General features: G+C 32.9%; 1 protein-coding gene across 1 annotated transcript in view; it reads right to left on the reverse strand.

Annotated features, from left to right (window-relative positions):
• Positions 1–7,999, reverse strand: part of LOC106474653 (rho GTPase-activating protein 7-like) — a 98,746-nt gene that overhangs the window by 79,080 nt on the left and 11,667 nt on the right. The gene's annotated exons all lie outside the window — the stretch shown is intronic.

A 7,999-nucleotide genomic window follows, 5' to 3' on the forward strand; every position in this document is an offset into this window, starting at 1 on the left:
CGACCCTCAGATTGTGAGTCGAGCGCTTTATCCACCTGGCCATGCCGGGCACTTCGTCTTGTCTTCGGCATTTCTTATTACAATATAATGTTGCATTGTGTCGTAAATAACGTTACAGATCTTGTGCGCGTAAAGGAATATTTATTATTTCATAATGTTAATAAATACTATCCACATATTTAACTGCATTATCTTCCCATTTTAGATTTTATAAGTCTTTAACGTGTGTTTTGTTTTCCATCTTATCTTACAAATAGTACGTTCTTAAACTAATCTAAGTTTATCTAACCAAAGCGACGTTTCGGAAATGTTCGCTTTTGATCGCTATTATTGTGTTTTATTTTTCAATATATAAATTTTTGCGTTGCGTTTAAGTAGCTTTGAAGATGTACTTGGTTATATTATCGACTTTACCGTATTTCTTTGTGAAAAATTAACGTTTCTAAGTAAGACCAGATTTGATAACACTCAAATATCAAGCAGAATTACTCAATTGATTTTTTAAAAAGCAACAACGTTGGAATATAATTAATTCATATATTGTATTATCTGTTTCTTTGCTGGATATTCGTACCTAGCTGAACCAGGGTTATCATCTCTAGCCGTCTCTAATTTTGAAGTGATAGACTAGCAGAAAGGCAGCTAGTCAACAGCGCCCACCGCCGCAACTATTTTGTTATTCAGGAAGTGGGATTTCATCGTCACTCTTATAACGCACCCACGGTGCCAAAGTGTGGAACGCAATTTTGCGATAAGAAACGCAAACCACGGAAAACGAACATCTTCACAGCTCGTCATGATAACCACTAGACCAAACCCGATTTTTATATTTTTCATATTACTGGTTAGTCAGATATTAATAAATTTGTAGATAAGTTATCATTCAAATTTACAGCGAAAAAAGGTTGAATTTCAAACTTTTTTTAGAGATCTGTAATAATGTTTTTGAAATATTATACACCCTCTTTAAAATGAATGTTTTTATCTTATGCCTTAATGTTAATCGTCAATAGCGTGCCTTCATGTGTTTAATTATAGTCATGGGCGTCCGCAGAGATTTTTTCCAGAGTGGGGGGGGGGGGGAGCAAGGTAGTATGAAATTGTGAATCGAATAAAAGATTCATATACATATGTTGAATGAATAAAGAAAGAATTATGTTTCTCATTTTCCAGAGGGGGCAAATGACTCTCCCTTGCCCCCCCCCCTGCGGACTCCTATTTACAGTGTATGATTTTAGCTGTGATTTTTTTTCTAAGATAGTCATTGTTTGTGAAGTTTAAAATTTTATTTGATATTTCTTGGATTTTTATTTTAAGTGTATTATCATACAGTGATATAAATTTCTTGACCACCACTAACATTCACTTAATTTCGAACTTAAAGGCGGCGCTGATTTAGGATGTATTACTAATATGAGAGAGTGTATGATTTTATTCATGAAACAAGTTGTTCAATGGAATCAAAGATACGTTGGGAGAGTTTCAATGAACTGCAGAGATTACTGATAAAACCACGCTGTCCTGTGATGTTAGAATTTCTTAGTTTTTATCTCATCAGGAAACATGTACACACAAAGTAAAGCATGCTGCTTTCTTTTAAATATAACCAATATAACAAACTATTATTACTAACATTAGGTTTGTTATTAAGCTCAAAGTTGGACAATGTGCTTTGCCAACCGCAAGGATCGAACCCCATATTTTAGTGTTATAAGCCCTCAAGCTTACCACTGATCCACTTGGAGGCCCAATGTTAGGCACATCGAAGCTTAATAGTTAAGGTACACAAGCATCAAGACTTCAACAAAAACTCTTTAGTAATACTGGCATTTCTTTCTCAAAACAAATCGAAAATTGTCTACCTCGATGAAAATTTCAAATCTTTGTTCTCAGAAAGTTCCATCTAATTCTACCATGTTTATAAGAGACTTAAGTAAATCGAAAAGACGATCCTTCGTTGGAGATGAATATGAAATAGGATTTTATATGAGTTGCCTTACCCAAATAAAGTATTTAGATGTGACCTGCGTAAATGACCCCACTACGTAGATAAACATTAAATATTCATTTAGATGACGTACCTTGTTTGAGAAGCTGGAATATGGAAAAGCTTCCTGAATAGTAGTTGACATCAGAAACATAAAAAATACAATTTTGACATGAGCTAAAATAATGACAAGGATGAGAGTAGTTTTGCATTTACTTTTAGAATATTCTATTTTCGTAACCAAATGTTTTGGCTAGCATCTGAGTTTAGGCATCACTTAAATTAAGGAATAAACCGCGGTAACTACAATATAATGACACTTGGCTCAGAAGTATATGAGCTACACGGTATTACTTTTGTCGCCCGTTTTAATGGAAAATTGGTATATGGAATGTTTGTTTGTAGTTAAGCACAAAGCTACACAAAGGGCTACCTGTGATCTGCCCACCACGGGCATCGAAACCCGGATTCTAGCCTTGTAAGTCCGCAGACATACCGCTGTGCCACTGGGGGTCATTTATATCAAATATTTATAAATTAAGAAGAAAAAAATAAGCAAGCTAGTTACATAAACAAAGATAGTCATTCATTTATTGCATATAATGGGCATATTGCTTTATTTACATTTTGGAAATGTTTGTTCCTTGATTAATTGTATACGTAATTACAAGAAAAGAGACACAAATGTTCAGCCTAAGTTGTTCATCTTTAACTGTTTAATACAAAAGTTTCTTACTATATTTGTCTGAAAACAAAAAAATAACATTAGTAAAAGTTCTCAAAGTTAGTTAGTTAGAGTTATTTGTATTCCAAACTTTACATTTCTACCTTATTTATATATCTTGGTATCAAAGAATGAATCTAGACTCAAACATATTATATTTTCAGTTCATCCTAAGACTTATTTTTGCTTAGAAGTTAATGATACTTGTGAATGTATAGGATTAGCATCTACTCTCCTTTCCCATGCAATAGATCAGCTAAACTGTTAGCTATTGGAATAATGACTTACTGATCATAAATATTTTATTTTATATATATAACTGTTCTGCTGTCGTAGTTTCTATGTATTTCATTTAGGTAGAGGCACAGAGATATGTCTGTGGACTTATAAGGGGAGAATGGACTTATAATGGTGGGCAGAGCACAGATAGCCCATCGTGTAGCTTTGTGCTTAACTACAAACAAACAAACGAAGATGAATAGTCTTTTGTCTGCTATGTTCACAAGTCACTTGACTGGGGCAGTCATTTCCTCTAAGCGATCAATTACGCTATCTTATCTAACTTCTCTGTAATGAAATAACCAAACTCGTTTCCTCGTGAAAGACTGTTAACTTTAACTTCTGAGTAAACATTCATTTAAAAAAAATAATTTAATATTTAATGTATACCCATTTAATTGGTTAAAACGTTAACAGAAGTTTCATTTACAAAGTAAAAGCGATAATGATCTACGATTGTTTGTTTGTTTGTTGGTTGTTAAGCACAAGGCTACATAATGGGCTATCTATGCTGTACCTACCACGGGTATCGAAATCCGGTTTTTAGCGTTATAAGCTTTCAGACTTACTGCTGAGCTACTGGTGGGCATGATCTTTGAATATGCTGCCAATGTTCATCAAGCATACCTATCGTAGCCGAGAAAAGGGATCATCTCGAAAGACCATTTATTCAGTGACGTTTATTAAAGAAAACTAAATTACACTAGGTACTAGATAGTTCATTAAACTGTGTAAAAAACAATAACAAATGTCTTCAATAAAAAAACGTAAATACTGAGATTCTCAACTTGTACCACGTTATCAACACTTAAAGTGGTACTAATACTGTACATTGTATCATTAGTATAAGAAAAACTATGTTCTTAAAATATAGAGAGTTAAATCAATGTAGTTGAGCATAAATCGGTGGAGAAATATTCGCAGAAAAGACAGTCTTAATAAAGTATCGTATTGTGAATGCTTTAATAATTAAGCATTGACAACAATTTCATTCAGAGTGACTACTTCTCGCCATTTCAGGGATCTTTTCTTTTTCCATTTTCATTGTGACCTAATCTTATTATGTATACTAACCATAACACAAATGATGGATTGTTAGTGAGTTTCTTTCAACATGAAATTATATACGAATTCGAGACTTAAATCTATACAAAATATACATATAATAGTTGTAGAACTGAACTTTGTGGTGAAGAATCACAAACGCGAATTAATTTTATATTTCAAAAAACAATATTTCGTGTAAACGCGATAATCTTGTACAAATATATTTTTTGATTCTCGTTTTTGATTCATACCTGAAAAAAAATAGATTAAGCTTAAATAAAACTATAATTCTTATATCTCAACAATAGACTTACTGTGGTGCTATCATTTATTGAGTCAATTGATATATTGAATATGAGTTTTCTAGCACCTTCAAAGCGAAAGTTAGATTGAAATGAAGAAAGGCGTCCCAGTAGTTTGAAAGTAAAAACAAATAAAGATAATAACACCCAATATGAGCTATTTTATTCGCATTGTCGAAATAATATTTTACGTGTGATATTTGACACTTTCACACGCTCTCCAAACCACATGCGTTCTGAAGGAGCTTTTCTAAACCTCACCACTTTATGAGAAATAACTGTCTAACTATTGCGCTGTATATTTTATACCTTTATAAGGTTTATGAAGAAATAGGGTTCAAAACAAATCATAGGAAATTCTTTTGAACCTTTCTACGCCGAAAATATGCAAATGTCATAGTTTTTTAAGAAAATTGATAATTACAAGTATTAAAAATACTTTCCAACTTAAGTTCAGATGACTTAACAATCGGTTCGGCAGAAATTGGACACATGAACCGAAGAAACTCATATTGCAAGTATGCAAGTAAATTATTTTCAATATAAAATACTTTACGTGTGAATTACATCTATATACACCCAAAGTGTAAAAATACCTTTCGTGCATTTGCGGGTTTTAATAAAGACATGTTTTTCCTCTGAGAATATTCATTATTAAAGTTCACTGACTTTAAATAATTGAATATTTTTATTTAAAAGTTGTGATAATTATGCTATTATAATAACACCTCTGCTTTTTAAATACAGAAATTTAAGTAATTCTTCAAAATAAATTTGCTCGAAAATGCTAATAAAAAGGGAAGTCGCCGTGCAAGCTATTAAAATATTATAAAATAACAATTATACATTTCCCCTGACGGTTTCTTCTGATCTCGGTAATACCTGTTGTTATTTTTTAGTACAAATCAATATGTGACCTACCTTTCGGAGATGTTCCAAGCACGATATTGGAAAATGCAAACATGAACAATATCGAATTTCTGTCCACGACTTCGTTAACCATTTAATGTTTCTCATGCTTCTCGTCATTTTCGCGGGCATTTTTCAACTGTGAAATAATTAAAAAATTTAAGGTTTTCGCTCTTAATGTCAACTTCACTCCTTCTTAGCATCCGTTGCTTTTTAAAATGGGTGACACATCAAATACGCATTGAGAAAGATGTATTCTCAGCTGTAGGCGTTTTGGACACACACACATTTGGCAACAATAAAAATGTCTCGAAACTGCTTTACAAACCTGTTTAGGTAGTTATTGCGATAGAGTGTTTTTATATGTACGATGTACTAAAATAAATCAAACAACTATTCAATAACTTCATAGAATTTCTCTCTCAAACAGCCAGGCTCGCTCAAATTAAACGACGACGTCACTTATGAACTGAATCGTGAGCCTACTATTAAGGTTGGTAGAAGCAAATTTTGGGGTCTTTCATTACACAACTGAAGAATCCTCACTAAAGTTTTCATATAAGTTTTGAATAGAACCAAATTATGAATGACCTAGTGAAAGACAGGTGGTCCCTCTAAAACATGAAAACTATCAAGCCTCCCGGCAAGGGCTGGATAACGAGTGGGAAGCATGCCAGGTTGCAGTGAAAACCAGTTGTCTGTTTAGGTACTTGTAGCAGTGACGTACGTTTTCCCAGTTCACAACTTTTGCCGTGGGTTGTAGAAAATTGACTCGATCTTGAGGTGGTGCCTCAAGATCAGAATTGCACCTGTGCGTTCCATTAGAATGGTGTTACAGCATTATATATATATATATAGAGAGAGAGATTATACCTATACAGCTGTCTGCCTTGTTCTCTTTTAGTCAACTTCGAATAATACAGTTAAAAAAGAAATAGTTCACAGTGAAAGTCAGGCTTAAAATACACAGATTACGATAGCAAGGCCGTTAACAAACCACATACTTCTTACGCTTAAATTTAGGCTACAATAATACATTAAAAACAACTCTATTAAAACAATTAAAACCGACTTCAACAACGTAACAATTATCAATTTTTTTGTATATTTTTACCTTTTTAAAGAAGGTAAATCAAACGATCAAGCTGTGCTTACGGATAACATATTAAAGTACAAACTAATTATCTATTGGATTATGTCCTTTTCGTAATCTCTCTGTGTACGTACAGCTTAATTCTTAGAGTAAGTTCTTGATATCAAACTCTGTGTTCACAGCTCTGTTTAATACGTTTCTCTCAATAAAACAAACAAAGTTGAATATATATATATGTATATTTTTTGAATTTGAGATGAAAATAAGGATCCAGAATTAATGTATATGTTAATGCATCGCTCTAGTTAGGGTGTCATGTAAATATATATATATATTAAATCTGAAAGATTCCTACGTTGTTGAGTGCGTTATAAAAAATTTGTATTGAGTGTGAAGTTTTAGAAACAAAAATTTATATGCTTTGCATTTCATTTTGAAATTTTACTTGAGAACGATTTCTTAAATGTTTTAGAAGTTTTAACAACATGCTTCTAAAGCTACATTTACTAATGTTATTTTACACCAGTTATGTTTTCATACAGAGTTCAATTAGTCTCATCATTTTGTGAACAGAAAAAGTCGCCCCCCCCCAAAAAAAAGGGGAGACTTTGAATGCGATTATCTATGTAATATTTATGAATCTTGATAAATATTAACACCTTTGTCAACTTCACATAATAATAAAATATATTGATTGTGATACTCTTTATAGTTGAAGGACACATTTATTCGAATCCCTATCAAATGCCCACCAGTGGCACAGCGGTATGTCTGCGGACTTACAACGCTAGAATCCGGGTTTCGATAACCTGGTGGGCAGAGCACAGATACCCCATTGTGTAGCTTTGTGCTTAATTACAAACAAACAAACCCTATCAAATATCATTCAATTAAAAACACTACAGATGTGATTGTAGTATATTAGTAGACAACATTTTGAGGTCTTCAGTAAAACAGTAAGTCCAGCGCAGTATCTGAATGGAAACTATACCAAAGTATTTAAAAAACGTTATAATAGCGTACCTATTTACCTTAGCAACTTTTTTTTTTCCTTTTTTTTTTTTTGCTTTTACGGTCTATGAACTGTCGTAGATTTTTCATGGATATGTCATAAAAGCTAGAGAAATTTCATTGAACAAACTCTCTAGACTAACAGAGAAAATGTTGAAAATTGTAGGTTTTTTTTCTGAACACCTTAATTTAAGTGAAAAAAGAATATGGTATGCTAGAAGAAGAATCATATGTGAAGTAAAATCAGTTTATTATGGGTATGATGATCCTGGAAAGTTGAGATTCATGGTCATAACACACCAGTTCTGATAAAGCAAAACTATATTTTAGAAATACTCCATGTGGAGTGGACATGTATCTTTTACATGCATATGGACAACGGCTATCATCTGTGACGTTTTATGTCTGCTTTTACGAAAAATCGGTTTATAGTTTGTTTATTGTTAAGCGCAAAGCTACACATGGACTATCTATGCTGTGCCCACCATGGGTGTCGAAATCCGGTTTTTAGCGTTATAGGTCTTGAGATTTACCGCTGTGCCGATGGTGGGGGAGAAAATCGGCTCATAGTAATTCCATGTGTATTCTAAGCTACTGCGTTTCATTTCGGGAACATGTGTCCAAAAGTTTGTTTGTTTGTTTGTTTG

Source organism: Limulus polyphemus, unplaced genomic scaffold, assembly GCF_000517525.1.
Source record: "Limulus polyphemus unplaced genomic scaffold, Limulus_polyphemus-2.1.2 Scaffold6, whole genome shotgun sequence".
NCBI lineage: Eukaryota > Metazoa > Arthropoda > Merostomata > Xiphosura > Limulidae > Limulus > Limulus polyphemus.